Source organism: Maniola jurtina, chromosome 9 (genome assembly GCF_905333055.1).
Source record: "Maniola jurtina chromosome 9, ilManJurt1.1, whole genome shotgun sequence".
Lineage (NCBI taxonomy): Eukaryota > Metazoa > Arthropoda > Insecta > Lepidoptera > Nymphalidae > Maniola > Maniola jurtina.
The window spans coordinates 9,230,132-9,249,975 of record NC_060037.1 but is presented as its reverse complement, the minus strand read 5'-3'; the positions used below and the strand labels follow the sequence as shown (position 1 = coordinate 9,249,975).

The following is a 19,844-nucleotide window of genomic DNA, read 5'->3' as shown; positions in this document are numbered from 1 at the left end:
CGTGGATTCAGGTTTTTAAAAATCCCGATCCTTTCATTTCCCAGAACAAAAGTTGCCTCTCCGTAATAGCCCGTCCCCGGGATGCAACTTGTTTCTGTATCACGTAAGAATATTTAAACGGATTATCCTTTTCAAATCCCGAGGGATCACCAGGATTTAGGAATGCAATTTCTTACAGCATCAGGGTTGAGGTCAACGACAAAGTGTTTACTTGGTATAGATACCTTCAATATCAATTAATAATCGACACTTTTTAAATCCCATTAGCTTTAGTAGTCAGGTCCCCTGCAACATCAGGATTGAGGAGTTGGAATCCAAATTTTTTATTGAACAATGTCGCAAACTTTCTTTATCGATTAAAAAAACTACCCAAAATTACGCAGTTAGGTTACCTGCCAAATTTCATGGTTTTGAGTCAACGGGAAGTACCCTAGAGGTTTTCTTGACACACGCGACAGACAGAGAGATAGACAACAAAGTGATCCTATAAGAGTTCCGTTTTTCATTTTGAGGTACGAAACCCTAGAAAACGTAGGAACGGCATTCCGAACCAGTGGTAAATTTTTCTGACCATCCAAAAACACTTTGAAGTTTACCTAAAAGTTTACAGGAATAAAAATTTATCATTGTATTCCATTCCATTTCATTCTATTCCATTCTGTTCAAAGATAAATAGATAATAAAAATATTTGTCACCGAAACAATAATTTACGATACATCGACCAATATCAATTTTACTGATGACAATCTGACTATTACCAAAGTGAACGACTACTATAATATCTATTATATACGACTAACATAATATGTATTATAAATTGTGTGCCGTTTGCATTCTCACTAGGTTCTCATTAAGTTTGTTTTATTTGGTTAAACTTTCTGGCATTTATATTGTTATGACGTTTAATTGGCAAACAGTCTGTTTATTGGCTGAAACTCAAAAATTCAGCCAATCACAACAAAGAAAATATTGTAATAATGATTGATGCAGCTTTCTGTAATTGAAAACAAAATATTTGACATTAACTTGAATGTGACAGTGTTTTCCGAATAGGGTTGCCAGAGGCCCCGTATTTTACTGGTTACCCCGTATGTCAGGATAGAGAAACCGGTAATTATGAAAATAAAATACGGGGCAAATAAAACTAAATATTTTTAGGGTTCCGTAACTCAAAAGCAAAAAGAACTCTTATAGGATCACTTCGTTGTCTATCAGTCTGTCTGTCTTTCCGTCTGTCCGTCTGTCCATCTGTCCTTCTATCCGTCTGTCATGTGTTCATGAACAAATATTAGTATTTTCAATTTTCAAAGTAAGATAACTACATATATCAAGTGGGTTATCATATGAAAGGGCTTTACCTGTTCATTCTAAAACAGATTTTTATTTATTTTTATGCATATTTTTTTTAATGCATAACAGTTTTTGATTTCTTGTGTAAAATGTCGAAAAAAATACCCGAATCGGAACCCTCGGTGCGTGAGTCTGACTCGCACTTGGCTGGCGAAACCGAACACTGACGTTATGTCCAGTAGAAAGAATATTTTCCTTTTGCGGCAATGCGTAGCCGAAACCCACTCGATATTGATCATGGTCGTAGCCAAGGCGGCGGGGCTTGGTTTGAGGATGTTAGCCTTTTTTTATACAAGTTAGCCCGTGACTTTAATCTTTTCTAGTGGTAAGTGATGATGCAGTCTAATTTCTTGGCCGTTAGGGCCATACTAACCATATAACTAGCCATGACCGAAGCCTCCCACCAGACCAGAAATTTAGAAATGGCGACTGCGCCTGGGAAGCCGTCAAAAACCTAAGCCTAAAATAATACTTACACTATTTCTTGCATTTGCTTACCAATTTTTTTTTGGAAATATATCAAACATTTCGCGCTCACTTCACTCGCGCTTTGAATTTGTATTACTTGGTGTAAGCCCCGCAATTTCGTTTGCATGAATTTAGAGTTTTAAAAATTCCGTGGGGGATTTTCCGGGCTAAAAAGTTTATGTCTGGGATGCAAGTTACCTCTGAATAGTAAGTACCAAAATTTTGGTAAAGAAGATGGGCCGTGAAAGGGTAACAAATAGATAGGCAAATAGATATACTGTCGTATTTGTAATATTAGTATGGATAGGGAGCTTTAAAAATAAAATCTTGCTATGGCTAAACTCGTTTCCCTTTCACTTTAATTCTTTCTGTAATTGAACCAAAAACACTTACGCTCACTGCGCTCGCGCTTTTTTATTGTTGTATTTTATCTCACTGTCAAATTGAAAGGCGAAATTCCACTAACCAGGTAATTAGCCCATAAAGTTGAGCGAATGTTATTTTCCTCATGACAGGATTCAGTTCCGGCCCTGATAAAACCTCTCCCGAAATCGATTCCTGGCTACGGCCATAGTATTGATACTGTGAAGGTGGAATTACAAGTTAAATGTAAATTTAAGTTAAAATGCAAAGATTGTATGCATGAAATGTATAACATTTTGCTTTACAAAACTAGAGTTTTTAAAAGCTATTTAAAATTTATTTTTAAATAAATCTTTTATTTAAAATCACATTGCAAACACAGTTCACCAATCAAGACACGGCAACATACAGAGAAAAAATACAAAACTTACAAATAAACTGAAATATCTAAATAGGCTTTCCATGCATTTCAGAGAGAACCACCGCCTATTTCTTCAAATACTTCAAATTTTTAAATTTCTTCAAATCTAAACCCCGTATTTTTGATGGTGGTAGCCTGTAAATCAAAAAGAGGCAGGTGGCAACCCTACTTGCCACATGACATTACAGAATGAAAAATTGTTTTCATTACTCGGTAAGCCTACTGCCATAGTTTCACAGAAAGTGTGACGGTAGTTGTGACCTCTGATTGGTCGACTCTCTTTCACTATTTGCTAAAATTGATGATTGCAACAACAATTTTTTCTTTTTTGTAATCAAAAACAGAACACGGACGTCATACAGGTTGACTAATTGCAATCATTTCTGACCGGCTAACATTGTTCCGCTAGTGGCTCAAACTCACTGTCGCAGCAAGAACATGGTAAATTCAGCCAATCACAGCAATTAGAATTGGTTATCACAAATGCACCGATCTAGGAACCGAGAATACACGAACCAGGGCAGATAGAGATGAGAACAATAATATCATACGTAGGAAATCGACGGGGGATCGTTGACAATGATCCTCTTAATAAGACGATCGCAGTCGGGTTTAAGCTGTGATAGCCTAGTGGTTAGAACGTCCGCCTCCTAATCGGAGGTCGGGGGTTCGATCCCGGGCACGCACCACTAACTTTTCAGTTATGTGCGTTTTAAGCAATTAAATATCACTTACTTTAACGGTGAAGGAAAACATCGTGAGGAAACCTGCATGCCTGAGAGTTCTCCATGTTCTCAAAGGTGTGTGAAGTCTGCCAATCCGCACCGGGCCAGCGTGGCAGACTATGGCCTAAACCCTTCTCATTCTGAGAGGAGACCCGTACTCAGTAGTGGGGCGGAAATGGGTTGATCATGCAAGTCGGGTTTTAGTTTTCAACTTTATCTTGTCCTAAATAAACACTTGTTAAGTAAAATTAGAACTGTCTCTATCATCAAATCAATTTCATAGTAGGTAAAGCGTAGTTTCACGTGTTATCTAAAAATAAATAGCTCTTACTGATTCAGGTTTAAAGGTTAATTTACAACAACGATATATTGCTCGTAGGATATCGGGGTTAAAATACGTGGAAGCCCACTGTCTCATCAGTGTCGGCGCAAGTCCCAGCAATTAGATTGAAGGAGCCAGAAAAGGATTTGTTCGGATTCGATAAATTCAAGTCTAATTTGAAACATCTAATAGGTTCTGAATCTGTTTCTATTCTTATCGTGTAATTGCTTACAAATAAGCTAATCTTTGAAAGTTGGATCCCGTATCTTTAACAGGGCTCTCTCCGTCACTCGTTTCATACAATCGTAGTTCCAATTTCATTTGAATATTAAGCAACCAAAGTCCATGAAATTTTGCAGACATATTCTAGAACCTAATATCTGTGTCTGTGGTGTTTTAGATTTTTCTAAAAATATGTAGTTTTAAAATTACAGGGGCTCAAAGATTTGTATGAAAATTTTTAAGACCGCGTAACTTTGAAACCGATTATTTTCACAGAAATCTGGAAAACCACAGACATAGATATTAGTTTCAAGAATATGTCTGCAAAATTTCATGGACTTTGGTTGCTTAATATTCAAATGAAATTAGAACTACGATTGTATGAAACGAGTGATGGAGAGAGCCCTCATAAAGAAGGTAGTCTACATCATATTTATTTTGCAAGCTGTGTGTTATATTAAGACCACTTCACTATTTGTTTGATAAATTATTATTAATTATTTATATGTAGAGCATACTAAATATGAAAAATTTCAGTACTAATTCAGCACTAAGAAAATTTAATTTTCCCACATTGTAGGGCTGCTGAGGGAAATCTCTCCAGTAGAGATAAGTTGTACTTTATGCAAGTCTTTTTATTGTATGTAGGCTTATATTTTAGATTTAAGTTATTGGTGCATGAATAAGTTAGAATGTTAAATAGGTGGAAAAATGACTGTACCAATTTTCGAATTTGTCCAAATTTTGGTTCAATACAAATGATTAACAACTACAAATAAATATAACTAGCTTCAACGGAAAGGAAAACATCCTGCTGATTGCCTGAGAGTTCTTCAGGTTTTCAAAGGTGTGTGAAGTCTGGACTATGAAATAAGAACTTCTCAATCTAAGAAGAGACGTGGTGATGTGTTGAATGTGATGATGAATTTCCTCAAATTACATACATGTAACTAACTGTAATGACAATGGGTAAAGTAGACACGTACGCAGAGTTAATTCTAAAACAATGTTGTATTACATTACGGAAATAATTACACTGTTTGAGGATAGTATGCTAATGTTACTACATTAACAGTTAATGCCATTACACCAGTTCCGACTCACGCGGTCACGCCACATCTGTCTACAAACTATCTTATGTACCTACCTACTTGTATGTAATGCACGAGTAAGCTTTATTCAAATAGGCTTTGAAAGCTGTTTAGTATCGAAGGCTTAGTGATACATCAGATAAATGTATTTTTTACTAGCTGTGCCCGCGACTTCGTTCGCGTGGAATAGTGACTTTTCGGGCAGCATGTACGTTAAAAATGTTCGCCGTGATTCTTTAAATTGACATAACTTTTTTATTTATGAACCGATTGACATGAAATAAACACTAAATGTTAAGTGAAGCTTACTAAAATATATTAATGAAAACCGTATCTAAATCAATAAGCCGTTTCTGATATTAGCGTGCACAAACACACAGACAAACAGACAAAAAAAAATTAATTACAATTTCGGGTTCGGCATCGATATAATAACAACCCCTGCTACTTTTTTTTATATATTTCCATTGTACAGACACCACTTTTCTACAATTTATTATATGTATAGATAACATTGATTTTAATGCAATTATTTTGAAGCGCCTTACTGACGAATCGAGGTGGTGGTAGGTATTAATTTTATAATTGTTCATTCATTAAATCGATTATGCATGAACCTAGAAAAATGATTCATGAGGACATACGGCCCTTCGGATTTATGTTTTTTACAAATCCCTATTAAATTCTTTAATTTTCCTGAAAAAAATAACATAGGTATGTCACTCTCCAGCTCTTTAACTATATTTTTGCTAAATATCACGTCGATCCGTTTTCTCCGTTGCAACGAGATTGAAAGGCATAATAATAAATATACACACTGTTGCATTTATAACTAGTGGCGTTAGTAGGATTAAAATCATCAATATCAAGTTGTATCTATTGAAGAAGGCAGTAAAGAAGGATTGTTTTAAAGGGACTCAAAGCTTCAAAAGAAACATAAAAGGTCTAAGAAGAAGGATTTTATTGAAGTCTTATCAATATCTCCACGACGCGACGGGAGTGGTGACGCGCTCACCTTGTCACAAGCTGTCGGATTTCAAGGCGGAGTCAAAGCAAGCGCTCCACATCTCAGGCCACATCATCACTTTCCATCAGGTGTGATTGCGGTCAAGCGCTTGCCTATAATGAATAAAAAAAAACTGCAACAATCTTGCTCTATCGCTGTATAGAAACTTCTTAGTGGAATTCACGTCACGCGAGTATCAGTAATGTGTAGGCACACTGTTAATGTTATTAGCAATAAGCGGATTGGAATATTTACACGGGTAGTGGGAAGCGAGCGGCTGAACAACTGACACCTAGGGTTTCCTCGATGTTCAAACGCGCTTCAACTAATTTTACACTTTTACGTAGGAATGCAAAAATGTAAAGGCCCTGACATAATATCTAATACCTTGACGTCGGTCGTTTATCTATTCCACTCGTGGAATTAGTATGCGGAGCTGCGTTAGTGCTTCTAATACCCTGATTCCACTTGCTGCTTAAGACTGTGAAGTGGTTATAACATCACTGGTAGGAAAATATATAAGCATTAAAAAACGTTTTATTTTATAGATTTCTTTGTCTGTGGTTTTGGTAGGCAGAAGGTATACGTGGAGTACTCACGTACAACTAAGTAATACATAGTAAGTCCAGTCGCAAAATTACCTAAAAGCCTGTTTAATATTACACTTTGGTTCACTATAATTAGTTTAACAAGAAGGAAGTCTTGTGAGTGCAGGTTGGGTTGATAGAGTTTAAACTTAGATTTGATTTAGGTGAGCCTATTGTTATATGCGTCGGTGGCGTACAGGAAATAAATACTTTTCATTTTCTAACCTTTGAGTAAGGCAATAGAAACTAACGAGAACAAGATATTATTCTTCTAATATGGCGAAGTTCCTAGAACTTGTGAATGTCTGTTCCTGAATCTCCAAGAGACGTCACAGTTTTCCTTTCCAAACGGTTCGTTACAATGTTAGTTGCCATCAATATAGGGATGACCTGTGAGCATCGGCAGTAATCAATCAACGCGAGCGACTCAAGTAAACGATTAGTTTTTCAGTCAGCGTGCCTTAGCAAAGATTTTGATAGAGATATCTCCCAATCAGCTTGAGGAAAATTGATTAGGAACTTCCTCGCTCTCATATTGTACCTATAGGTAGATATACTTTCGTTATTAACCACCATAGGACGGAGATGGTTACGGGTTTGCGTTTTGAATGAAAGTATGTGCATTTATTTGTGTTTGTGAGTTTTATTTATAACTAAAGGATGCCCGCGGCTTCAACCGCGTGGATTTCGGTTTTTTAAAATCCCATAGGAACTCTTTGATTTTCCGGGATAAAAAGTAGCCTATGTCCTTCCCCGGGATGTGTCCCATTTCTGTACCAAATTTCATTAAAATCGGTTTAGTGGTTGGGCCGTGAAAATGTAGCAGACAGACAGACAGACAGATAGACACACTTTCGCATTTATAATATTAGTATGGATTTTCCTGAAAAACTACTGGGTATGTTATGAAACAGTTTTTTTTACATTACACAGGTGTCACCTTATAGCAGGTTCTTAAATATAATTTTAAGGTTAAACGGTAGGTACTAGGAATTGCAGTATGTCGTGGGTTTTTCAAATTTTTATTTTTTTGTCTTGTTCTTCTTGAGTTTTAAGGAATAGCACTGTTTTGACTCTAAGAGTGCAACATCGTACTTGCTTAGTTTGATATATTACTGAAGTAATTACAGCATTTGATTTGCAAGTAAGCACTTACAATCACGGTTATATTAAGAGCTATCACAAAAGCAATACACGAACGAGTCCATTCCCCATAGTAATTTGAGCGACCATTAAGCAATAATTTGATCGAATTTTATATCCATCACGGCACCGCGCGAGTGGCTCGAACCTCCATTATCTCAGCTTCCTTCCGACTCCCCGCGGAAATCTCACCGCATTCAAATATTTAATTACTTTAGCTCTCGATCATTTATAAACTCAGGCGGGAGTGGTATCATAAAACGCGCTAATGCCTTATAATTAAAATATTCTCAACAAGCCGTGGCGTAATGGCACCTCCGGCGACGGTTTCCTCCGATGGAAAAAAACGCATAAAAAATTACATTCACCCCAGAGCACTCACCCCTTGTGTCGGGAAAATCGATTAAAAAGAGGAGTCGCGGGCGAAACGGTGCGGGCGGGGAGCGGGGAGTTTAATATGTACGAAAAAATGCACGACGCCACGGGAGCGAGGGAGAGCTTCTTGGAGTGGGTCTCGAGTTGGCTTCAATTTTATAATTACGTTCATACGTGAGCGCGGCCAGCGACGCCGCTCAGCGCACCGGCCGGGCCCCGCTGCCCCAGCCTCCCTCTACTTAGTTATTTAAAACTGTTCACATCTCGTTACGCTACTCGATATTAATTTTTAACAGTTTTTTTAAAGTTATGATTATGAAACGGTACGCCTTCCGAAAGAATTGTATTTCATAATATTATATTCTTACAAGTAGGTATTTACTAACTGTACTGTACTTTCAAATATAATCTTGTTCCTGGAAAAATTTTCGTCGAAATCTAATATCCATCAGAGTGATATAACCAAAACTTTTTACATACGTAGCAATCATGTAAGAGAGGAGGCAATAGGAGCGGGATAACCGGCTAGAGGACGTTATCTCAGGAGACGGTTTGCAAATGAGCGGAGCCGCACACAACCGCGCTCACACATACGCTAATCCACGTTCATACGCGCTACGTACACGCTTGCGTACATTTTATAAATAGATATCGCTTTTTATCCCGGTACAAGAATACGGAGGGGGTGCCACCCGGAGGAGGGGGACCCCTGCGGGGGACGTGTTGGATTTCAGATTGCTACGAACTGCAAAAATGAGGGATGAAAGAAATATAGCTTAAAACGCAGATATTTCCCGGCGTCTTAAGGCGCGGGCGGGAGGGGGGAGGACGGGGTGTGTGTGGAACAAAGTAGAGTGGCGATATTGAACCAAAATGAAATGGTAAACGAACCGTGCGCGTCCGTTCTAATGCGAATTTATAATTTGGACATTGCCCCGGCCGGCGCACTCTTTGAATTCCGAGGGTGGGTTTCTGAGGTGAACTCACAATGACGGAGGATGTGATTTATAAACAGGGGAGCTAAGTTTAGCGGTGGTCAGATTTTCCTCGAACCTTGAGGTTATTAATGCAAGAGTTTTGTCACAACGAGTAGTGTTTAGGCGTATCCTCATTGCAGGTTAACGCGTATGTCCGCCGACCTAATTGCCGTCGCGCCGTCTAATCGGGATATGCGCCACGCGATAATTGCGACAGATTACTGTTACGAAACAAATACTAACATTCACGCAGAAGCGACACTTCTCCAACATGGTTATAAGCTCACTAAATTGCGTGTATTTATGCCCTCCAAACAAATAGATGTTCATGAAACTAGACCTACAAAATATATTGAGTTGAAAAAGTGAATTTCGTCAATGAAAGTAGGTACGTTGTTTGGCAAAATTTTTCTCAAAGACATCAAAGCCAAGTGTGGAGCATCTGCGAAGTTTTGCCTTCTTTGAGTTTATTACCGACACAATTGCGAGTCTTGCTAATTCACTAATGAGTTCGTAGGTGTAGCGCGGGCGACATGAACGTTTTGCTAACAATTGCCTTACATTAGTACTAATCAGACAAAAACTTTACATAGCGAATAGTATGACTGCAGATCCAAATTAGGAGTCAACGAGAACAACAAACGGGAAGAGAAATCTTCGATACTAAGAAAACAGGACAATCTAAGAGGGAAAGTGAAAATTGTGTGTACGTGAACGGACGAAGAAATATTAAAAATTAATCAAGGTTCGAGTCGGGGCTGGAGAGGAAGGGAGCACATGTGTCGACAAAAAACCGTCTCCCTCAACGGGGCACGTGCGAAAAGCCGTTACGGCCTCGTCCCGCTGCCGAGTTAAAAGTTCTTTCGGACAAACAGAGGATTTGTCACAATTACGGCGGGGCGGCGTGTCCCTTCTTGATTAAAACCTAAATCACGTGACGTGTTTACAGCCTCGCTGGAGGTGTTTTCAATTTGGCGACTCCTATAGGCTGACCATTGGCGTTCCGAACACGTCTCGACGCACCTATCTAGGGGCAGTCCAGTTTTGAATTTGTTGCGAATCAAATTATTGCCGATCTAATCGGTCGAACGATCTCATCGACTCCCCTGTTGCCTTCCTCCGAAGGGCGCAGAGTACCTACTCCGATGGTCACGTTTCTTAATTATTTTTAAACGCCACACAAAAATCCGTGAACGAATGGGATTCGCTCCACAGTACTATTTCAGCAGTAAAAAAGCGAGGTGAAAAGAGATTAACATTTGAATTAATCGGGAGATTAAACATAATGAAAGAAAATCTCATTACGATCCGTATAATGGTGGTGAGAAATATCTCCCGGAGAACGGAAGGAAAAAACGTGCCACATAAAAGAAAGGCGAGCGCAAAGAAAATTAAAACCTCGAACGGAATTAAAAATGTTAAAAAAATGTAATCGACGCCGGCGCTCGGGCAGGGGGAATGCAAACTGAAGTCAGGGGTGGGGCGTTAAAAGTTCTCAATTAAAGAGCAGCTACGGAAAGTCTTGTTGTAATTAGATTTTTCTCATCTTCTTATATCGGCTCTTCGCGCCGGACTGACACCGGTCTGTGTAATTTGTAATCGAGACTTGTTAGCTTCCGTTTTTCTTTTAATTTTGTTTCATATTTTGCTGAGATTTTTGTCTACCTTGCGTTATGATCGAACTTTATAAATATCTATAGGTAACTGTGACCTTTTAATTGCTGTTTTTGCTGAATGGAAATAAAAAACATAAGGAGTGTGAACTGGCAACATTTCCTATCACATTGATGATTTAACTTTATGCTTGTTATTTGGTACTCCGCAGCATAGTTCACGACAGTTGTCTAGTTTGGAACAAATTTTTTTAAAAAGCATGCACACAAGCGAGGCACGTAGGCGTTTCAATCAGTATTTACCTTCTATTTGGCTGAAGGAAACAACTATTTCCCTCTTCCCATAAAGTTATCAAAATTGAGATAGTAGGTATAGGTAATGGTTGCCAGTTCACAGTCGATATAAAAGTAGGAAATAAAAGTTCCACCTATAAAGTAGGTACAAGTTTTCAACTCCATCTCGACATAATTTTATAGAAACCACAAAAAAAATTCGCAAACTGGAAAAGGACCTAGTCCATTCGGAATTCAAAGAGAAACTTGTAAATGAAAAGTTATCCCACTTTTCCATTCAACCCTCGCTTCCCCGTCTCGACTTTAGACTCCTAATTAATTCCTTGGTTGTCCAAGCGACGGAGCGTAATTAAACATTTCGCCTTGTAATTACCAACGCTTAAACTTGTCGGAAGTTGTCGGAAATTGTCGGGAATTGTCGGGATTGTCGCGTTTAAGCGGTCGGTCAGTGGGCAATTAAGCCCGTAGTAGGCGATTAAGCAATTAACGGAGTTGGGGCGGACTCTAATTTGGCTCGCCTCTGATTTTCCTTGAGTTTAAAATTTTAGAGGTTTTCCGCCCAAACGCCTACGGGGACGGTCTGTTTGTTTTCCTTTAGATATTGTTTCTTTGGGGGTTGGGAGTTGATATTACGGGATTTGGCTTTTGATGTTGTTTTCGTGGTCTGTTTTTTTTTGGGCTTTGAATATTTTAGGAATGTTAACGTTTGTGTGCATTTATTTGTAAGTCAAATTACACAAATTAATTTTTTTTTCGGTAGTAGATGCAAAGGACAGTTGGTCTATGTTATTTTCTAAAATACCATTACCGCCTTTTTAACCCCCGACCCAAAAAGAGGGATGTTATAAGCTTGACGTGTGTATCTGTGTATCTGTCTGTGGCATCGTAGTTCAGAAAATACTGAACCGATTTTAATTTAGTTTTTCTTTTGTTGGAAAGGTGGCTTGATCGAGTTTGTTCTTAGCAATCCGAGAAAATCGGTTCAGCCATTTGAAAGTTATCAGCTTTTTTCTAGTTACTGTAACCTTCACTTGTCGGGGGTGTTATAAATTTTTAATTTACACTTGTTATTAATCCTCGACTAAACTAGTAGGTACCTACTTGCACTTGTCTTATGGACCCGATCCCGACTACAATGCAACCTTAACCTATCAGGGGTGATTTATAATTTTAATTTACACTTGTTAAATAATATATACAGTGCCCGGCAAGAAATATTGTACATCGAACTTTAGGAAGAGACAACGATTTCTTAGAGCGTTGTCTCTATCGTTGAGACCTACGAAACGTCACATAGACATGAATGACAAAGACAACGCTCTACGAAGCCGAAATCTCATTCTAAAGTTCGATGTACAATATTTCCTGCCGGGCACTGAACTTATTATCGTGGCTAATTCAGAGTTCAAATTGAGGTTGTCAAAATTAAGCTGAGACCACAACACTGCGATGCGACGTCTCGGGTCGTAAAAATCTACAACGTCGCACAATGCACTGTGCCCGATGCGTCGCCGCACCGTACAAACTGGCGATGTGACGATGTGTTCCCTTTCAGTCGGTGTCCACACCTTTCTGTGTGCTATTCTGTGCTGTGTTTAGAAATAGAATATAAAGTATAAGTAGGATCAATGTAGTGCGGTCCATGGATTACTAGAAATTGATGGTCTGAGTTTTTTCGTACGATGTCGTAAGCGATGAAATTTTTGCATTGCACTGCGATGCGGCATCGTTTTTGCGATGCGATGTCGCATCGCAGTGTTGTGGCCTCGCCCTACTTTTTGCAGGAGCGGCAACGCAGTGCCCTTATGGCACCCGATACTCAAATCCTCAGCGGTGCGGCGCCGCAACGCACTGAAAACGCATCGTGTGGCCTCAGTCTAAGATAGGTAAGTAATTACGGCACTACAAAATAGCCACATGTTCTCTACACGTGTGATACCTGCTTGGATTTTACCAGTAAGTAGGTTTCACTTCGTACTACATTTTACGGGTGTCCTGAAATGAAGTCTGCCAAAAGTGTGTAAAAAGTAGGCATGTATAGAAAGGCCACGCTTTCGCTTTCCTTCCGCTCTGGGAGTGTGTCTAGACGTTAGAAAAACGACCTTTTTATGACCCACGCCTTGAACAAACAGCGATCTTTTACCCTACTACGGGCAAATGGAATTTATGTTTTATTATTTACTAGCTGATGCCCGCAGCTTCGCCCGCGTGGATTTAGGGTCTGAAATCCCGTGGGAAAGTTGTCACAAAGTTCCTCTATCGATTAAAAAAAAAATTACGCAAATCGGTTCAGAAATCTCGGAGATTTCGGTGTACATAGGAAGAAAAACACAACTCCCTTTTTGAAAGTCGGTTAAAAAAGTAGCCTATGTTACTCCCTGATCAATCCTCTACTTGTCTGTGAAAACCCCGTCAAAATCGGTCCAGCCGTTCCGAAGATTAGCCTTTTCAAACAGACAGACAGACAGACAGACAGACACAAAAATTTTAAAAACGTGTGATTCAGTGTTGGTATCGTTCAAATAACCATATGAGCTTAATATGAGGTAGTTATTTCGAAATTACAGACAGACACTCCAATTTTATTTATTAGTATAGATTCTATAAATTCTTTATTAACTATCAATAATATTTTTAACCGACTTCAAAAAGGAGGAGGTTCTCAATTCATCGGAATCTTTTTTACAAAATTTATTAATATAGACATGTATCTAATGTTAATCTTAATTATTTGATACAGTAGAATCTATTTTCCGGATGGTGGTCTACTCTATACCATAAAGGTTGACGTACGTGAAATTAATATAGTACCTAATACAAGTATCACATGCTATAGGTATTATGATATGATACATTCAATGCACTTAATAATATTATGTAAGTATATGAACCTTTTGTCCGTGAAGGTATTTTTAAAAAGAGTGGTCGGGTGTTAGTTTTTCATCAAACCTTTTTTTTTATCGCTGGGAAATGCTTTTACGCATCCCTCCCGGAAGCAGACTGGCTGAACTGACTTCTCGAGAAGATTTTTTTATAAAATTGCTTCTTTCATTTTTTCAACGTTTAAACCAAGCTTTAGTAATCGTTCGAACCCCTGTTTGACTTAATTACCAGCGATTAACCCATTAACACCCTGGCCTGCTACTCCGACGCCATCTATCATCAAAGTTTAGCTAATGACAGAGCAGAAGGGTTAAGTCATTAATTAAAAGTCGGAATCTCCTTACAAACAAGATATCATCCCTTCAACCCTTTATTAAGTCGAGGTTGCGGTGCGCTTTAATTCAATAAAGCTTTGTAAACAGGCGGAGAAAGGGTTAATTTGCATGTCGGAATTTTCACTAGGGCTGCCAACTGTACAGGAAACAAAACCTTCGTCAGCTTAACTTTTTTTCAGTGTTAATCGGGTGGTTATTTTTAATTAGAGGAGCAACTCATCTTTATACGGTACCTACAGTAAAAGTCCGATGCGATGTAGTGTAGGTACCTGCTTAGAGAGGGGAAAGTACTTTTTGTGTAAATTATTTAACCTTTAATATTTGGGGGTCCAACACTAATTCTATTGTTAACCAAAATATTTCAAAAGCCTTGATGACCGTCGGGGCAGGCCGCAGGCGCGTTGGTGGAATGGAGACCCCGTAACGTTAATCACAGTTTGAGACGACTGATTAGGTACCTCTAGTCCGCTGCACCAACGACCTTCAAAAGATGGTTGAAAGTGGAGGACTGTGTATGTAGCGCGCTCTACAAAAGATGCGTGGACGCATAAATAGACGATGGATAGAATAAAATGTTCAGAAACATTTAAAATTGTTTTACCGAAGTAGGCAACCCTAGTTTGTAGGGTTAACCGAGGCTTCGTTAGGGTTTGCAATTAAGGGGGAAACATGGGAAAGTTGAGGTAGGTCAGTTGTGGTAATTAAGGCATTAAAGCGCTTAGCTGTTATTGCTATGATTGTTTTCGTGGAGTGAATGAAATACGGAGGGTTTTAATTTTTTATTCAATGTTCTTATAACTTGATGAATTTTTGTTGCAATATTAAAGATGTTGTTGCTGCAACTGAAGGTTTTATGAAGCTCTATCTTTAGTATTAGGTATTACTAAGATTTATTATACAAGGTTCTAGAATATGTCTGCTAAATTTCATGGACTTTGGTTGCTTAATATTCAAATGAAATTGGAACTACGATTGTATGAAACGAGTGACGGAGAGAGCCCTCTTAAGTAAAATATTAACCACCACTTGTCAAATAGGGTTATACCGTAAACTATAATTACGGTAAAGTTGGTAAAATTTAAAAAAAGCAAGAACAATGAAAACCGTGGGGCATAAAAAGACAAATGAAGAAATGCTCGGAACACGCGGAGGGCGGGCCCCATGCATTCATAATGTACTAATTTGTTGTTTCTACGGAACGAAATTATAGTACCAATTACATTAGTATTAATAAAGCTACTGTACGAGTATTTTTTTGGAGGTTATAATTTTACGTTCATGCAATATTTCTTTTTGATAGGTTTGTATAGGTTTTTTAGTTGGTAATAAAAGTTTTATGTTAAAGATTGGATAATTAGGTAAGTATGCTGTTAACCTAGCAATGATATTTTACCTATTGATGCCAAGGTATACCTAATCCTGCACCTAAAAAGAGAAATAGGTAGGTATCCTTTAGAATTATTATATTATAGGGGAGAGGAATAAAGACAGTATCCATCCATCCATCCATCAGCCTGTAAGCGTCCACTGCTGGACATAGGCCTTTCCAAGAGCGCGCCACCAAACACGGTCCTCCGCCTTCCTCATCCACCCGCTCCCCGCCACCTTCTTCAGGTCATCGGTCCAGCGTAAGACAACTGTCCAAAGACAGTATATATAGAAAGAATGCTATATCTACTATCTATTCTATTACCTTTCTCAGAATTCTGTGTCGCAAATACGTCATGTGGTTTATTTAAAAAACAAAAAGTTTATTTAAATAGGCATTTGCGTTTCACTCAAGAGCAAATTAGTGCCACTTGTTAGAAGGCCACACAATACAAGTTATTAAAATATATTTATATTATTCCGTACCTAGTGGAACTAATTATATCAATTGATTTTATATTGGAAGTAATCAAATTAAATTAAACATCAAATCAATTTTACTATTTACTCGTTTCATAATACTTTTGTTTTGTTTTGGCTTGTGAAGCGTGTATATTCTAGTACAAAATAATATCTAAGATCGGTTTTCTTTGTATCTAGAAATATGCGATACCTACGTGCATACACTTTATCTTGCAATAAAGAAATTGATTATCATTATAGTAATGTATACTGACGTTAAATTGTTAAAGAAATACCAATTAGACTGTGTAATTACCTACTGTGTTATTACAAAGCGCACCTATTATAACATTCATACGTTCATCGTGTAAGCGATTCGTCTTTTTGTTAACATTTCATGGTCCGTTTAACCTGAGATACTTCGTTAATTGCTGCAATAAACTAGCAATTGTTTCACACTTCCAAAGGATAAAATGTATAGTTAGTAGATACCTACTGTATAAAACTATTTGAAAATCCTAGAAGATGCTGGAGATTGGCGAAGTGTATTTTGCTGGTTTTGCCCTAAGGAAAGCCACAAAACAAGAGAAGAAGTAAAATACTGTACAAAACAAGGTACAAAATGTATAAAAAGATTTTATTGATGTAACGTTAAGAGTAGGTTTTCTAACTGACGTCTAAAAATGCATTTTGAGCATCATTATAATAATCAACCCATCGCCGCGCGCCGGCTCACTACTGAACACGTGTCTCCTCTCAGAATAGAACGTTTTGGCCATAGTCTAACCACGCTGGCCAAGTGCGGGTCGATAGACTTGAAACGCCTCTGATAACATTATGAATTTCGAGAACTCTCAGGCATGCAGGTTTGCTCACTAATGTTTTTCTTCACGTTAAAGTCATTTTGCGCATAATTCACTTCAATATAGCTATTTTTTTATAGAATTTTGAGTGTACCAGTGTAGAAACCAAAGGGGTATGGGTTAAAAACTGCCATATGATAACCCTTCCAGGTTAGCCCGCTTCCATCTTTGACTGCATCGTCACTTACCAGCAGGTGAGATAGCAGTCAAGGGCTAACTTGTATCTGTATAAAAAAATCTCGTAGGTACTTAGGAAAACTTACTTTCGATGCTCGGATTTCGTTATTAAAAACTGGGAATTCTATAATTCGCAATAAAATATAATAAACAATGGCTTGCTTCCCGCAGCCCCGCGTGTGCTCGCGTGGGCCCTGGGTAGGGCTGACCCGATTGAGCGATGCAATTTTGATTGATTGCGCTGCTTAGTGTAGTGTAACCAATCTTATTGAAATCTTTGTATTGTACGCGATCGGAAAGGCCACTGCGATCGACGCTCGCCTTGTCAAACGGTTTAAATTGAAAAAACAGGGGGCAACCCTAAACGGCGGCGCGTAACGTCCGTGACATTTTATATTTCGGGGAGTTATTATATTTTTGACGAAAAAAACCATAGGTATCGAGTTTTATAATAGATATTGTTGCAAAAAGCTTTTAGTCCGTGCAACCACTAGTAGGTATTGTTTACAGCTTTTTTCTCTCCGTAAGTGATGTTTGCGGATTTCATCATTATACGTACATAATACAAATTGCCAAATTTGTATTATGTAAGTTATATTTATTTACATGCTATATATACCGCTTACTCATCGCAGACGATTCAATACAATGGTTACTACAAAGTTGATTATGGTCGATTCTTGCAGACTCGATTAATGTCAGAGAGAAAAAATCTTTTTTCGTTAGTGTGTGTAATCCAACTCCACTTAACATTCAAAAGCGGCCGTTGGCGAAAAAATCGGTCTCAGATGAACAGCTATCATTATTAACATTACCGCTGATTTTACTAGGTATAGAGGTACTACCTATGTCCTATACTGTACCTACTTACTAAGTATATTTTAGTTTATGCACTTTCTATAACTTAAATAGTTAAGTTGACCGACCAAGCATACGGCATATTTCTGCTGAAGGATGAACGGAGACAGGTCAACGTAAATTTATTGTAAGCAAAGATTGCAAATAAAACAAATTACTTAATAATCAATAGTAAATAGGTAGGTCTTGCAAACGACACGGGCAGACGGCTTAAAAGCATGTCAAACTCAACTATCGATGCATTTCCAATTTTAATTGATAGAGGGCATTTTACTATAGAGGGTTCCTATCGATTTTTATACTTCAAACACCATAAATCAGATAGGATTTCACATCTCGATTAGTTTGAAACTACGATAGAGATAAGATATACAAACAAAAACTTAACGAATATTATTACCTGTGTTAGTCCCTAGTTTAAAACCGCAATTAAAGCGTTAGTAGGTAGGTATAATACTTCAATGGTAAAAAATTAGCAGGTGCGCCTGCTTACTAATTTTGTATAAAAATCAGGAAATTTTATGCAGTTTTATAAGCATAGTAGCTTGTGGCCTCAGTTTCACCCACTGAGCAATAGATTTATAGATATGACTGAATTTTAGAACTACGAAAGTTTTATCACAATCGATCTAGTGTTTTTACGTGATACTAGGTGCATGCATTAACTATCAAATAAACAGACATACATTAAAATTTTATAATAGTAAAGTTTAATGTGGTTCTTATGTTTAATTTTTAACTTTTAGCTTCAAAGTTGATAACAGCACGGGGTTAGGTGGGTATTTCAATAAGATTATACAAGATTTGGGAAAACAATAATTAGAATAGCCGATATTGGAGCATCGCCGCGAGCTCTCTCCCTCCCCCTTGCCACCCCAATATTTTATCTAATCAAAAAGTTTTAAAAGGAAAAAATTATACCGGCCTTTATTAAGAGTCAACTTTCTTTGGGGGAGGTTGGCGTAGGTATGTTTTAATAACGATTGTGCTAAACAAAGTCACCGCGAGAATGGGACGCTTAAATCTTATTATTGTACGAGACAAGAATTTATCTCGGGCTTTTCAGTGCTTTTTTTAACAAGTTTGTACACATTTTTATATAATATGTAACTATCTGGTGCCCGCGACTCCGTTCCCGTGGATATAGCTTTTTAAAAATCCCGTGGGAACTCTTTTTCCGGGATAAAAAGTAGCCTATATTACAATCTCCATTCTCAGCTAAATCCGTTCAGTAGTTTTTGCGTGAAAGAAATACAAACTTTCGCGTTTATAATAAGTACTTACTCGTACCTATTAGTAGGATTATAGAATTGCTTTTGGATTTACTGTTTACTGTTTTTTCACTATCAATGGGTTTTAAATTGATTTTCCATTTTCCACCATTTTCCATTTTTCATGATAAGTTTTAATAGTCACTTGTGGACTTGAAACCATGATTTTTAACTGTTAGCTGTCCGATAAAAACGCTTCTTTACACTTAGGTACCCAAAGAAGTAACCTAGCGCGTTTCCCAGCAATTTCCATGCAAAGGTAGTTTGGTTATTATTTCAATATTAATAACAAATAAAACTCAATCAAATTTTATAGTAATATTTTATAATAATAATTTGTTTCTAAAACGTGTTTTAGAAACAAATACTTAACTGTGTCTGTGGTTATCCAGATTTCTGTAAAAATGCTCAAGCATAGAAAGCGCTGGGGAGTGCGCTAGGGTTACTTCTCTTAAGAAATATTTTAATGAGAATAATAAGAAAAAACTAAATTTAGAAGTGCCGCTTTGTGGAAAAATTTAATTAGAGAAAAAGAACAAATCTAGATTTCTCGTCGTCAAAATGTCTGCTAAAGATTTTCTATTCAACCCTATCTATTATATCCGTACTTTCATTTTGAAATCAAACGAGAAAAGTTCTTTATTACAATTCCAATTAGAATTCTATCTT

The 19,844-nt window shown here is 37.7% G+C and overlaps 1 long non-coding RNA gene across 1 annotated transcript; it reads left to right on the top strand.

Annotated features, from left to right (window-relative positions):
• The first annotated feature begins 263 nt into the window (after nucleotides 1–263).
• On the top strand, nucleotides 264–12,737 carry LOC123868230. The gene is made up of 3 exons (XR_006796619.1): nucleotides 264–275; nucleotides 7,142–7,144; nucleotides 12,389–12,737. It is a non-coding gene; the product is annotated as an uncharacterized LOC123868230 (long non-coding RNA).
• Nucleotides 12,738–19,844: the final 7,107 nt, after the last annotated feature.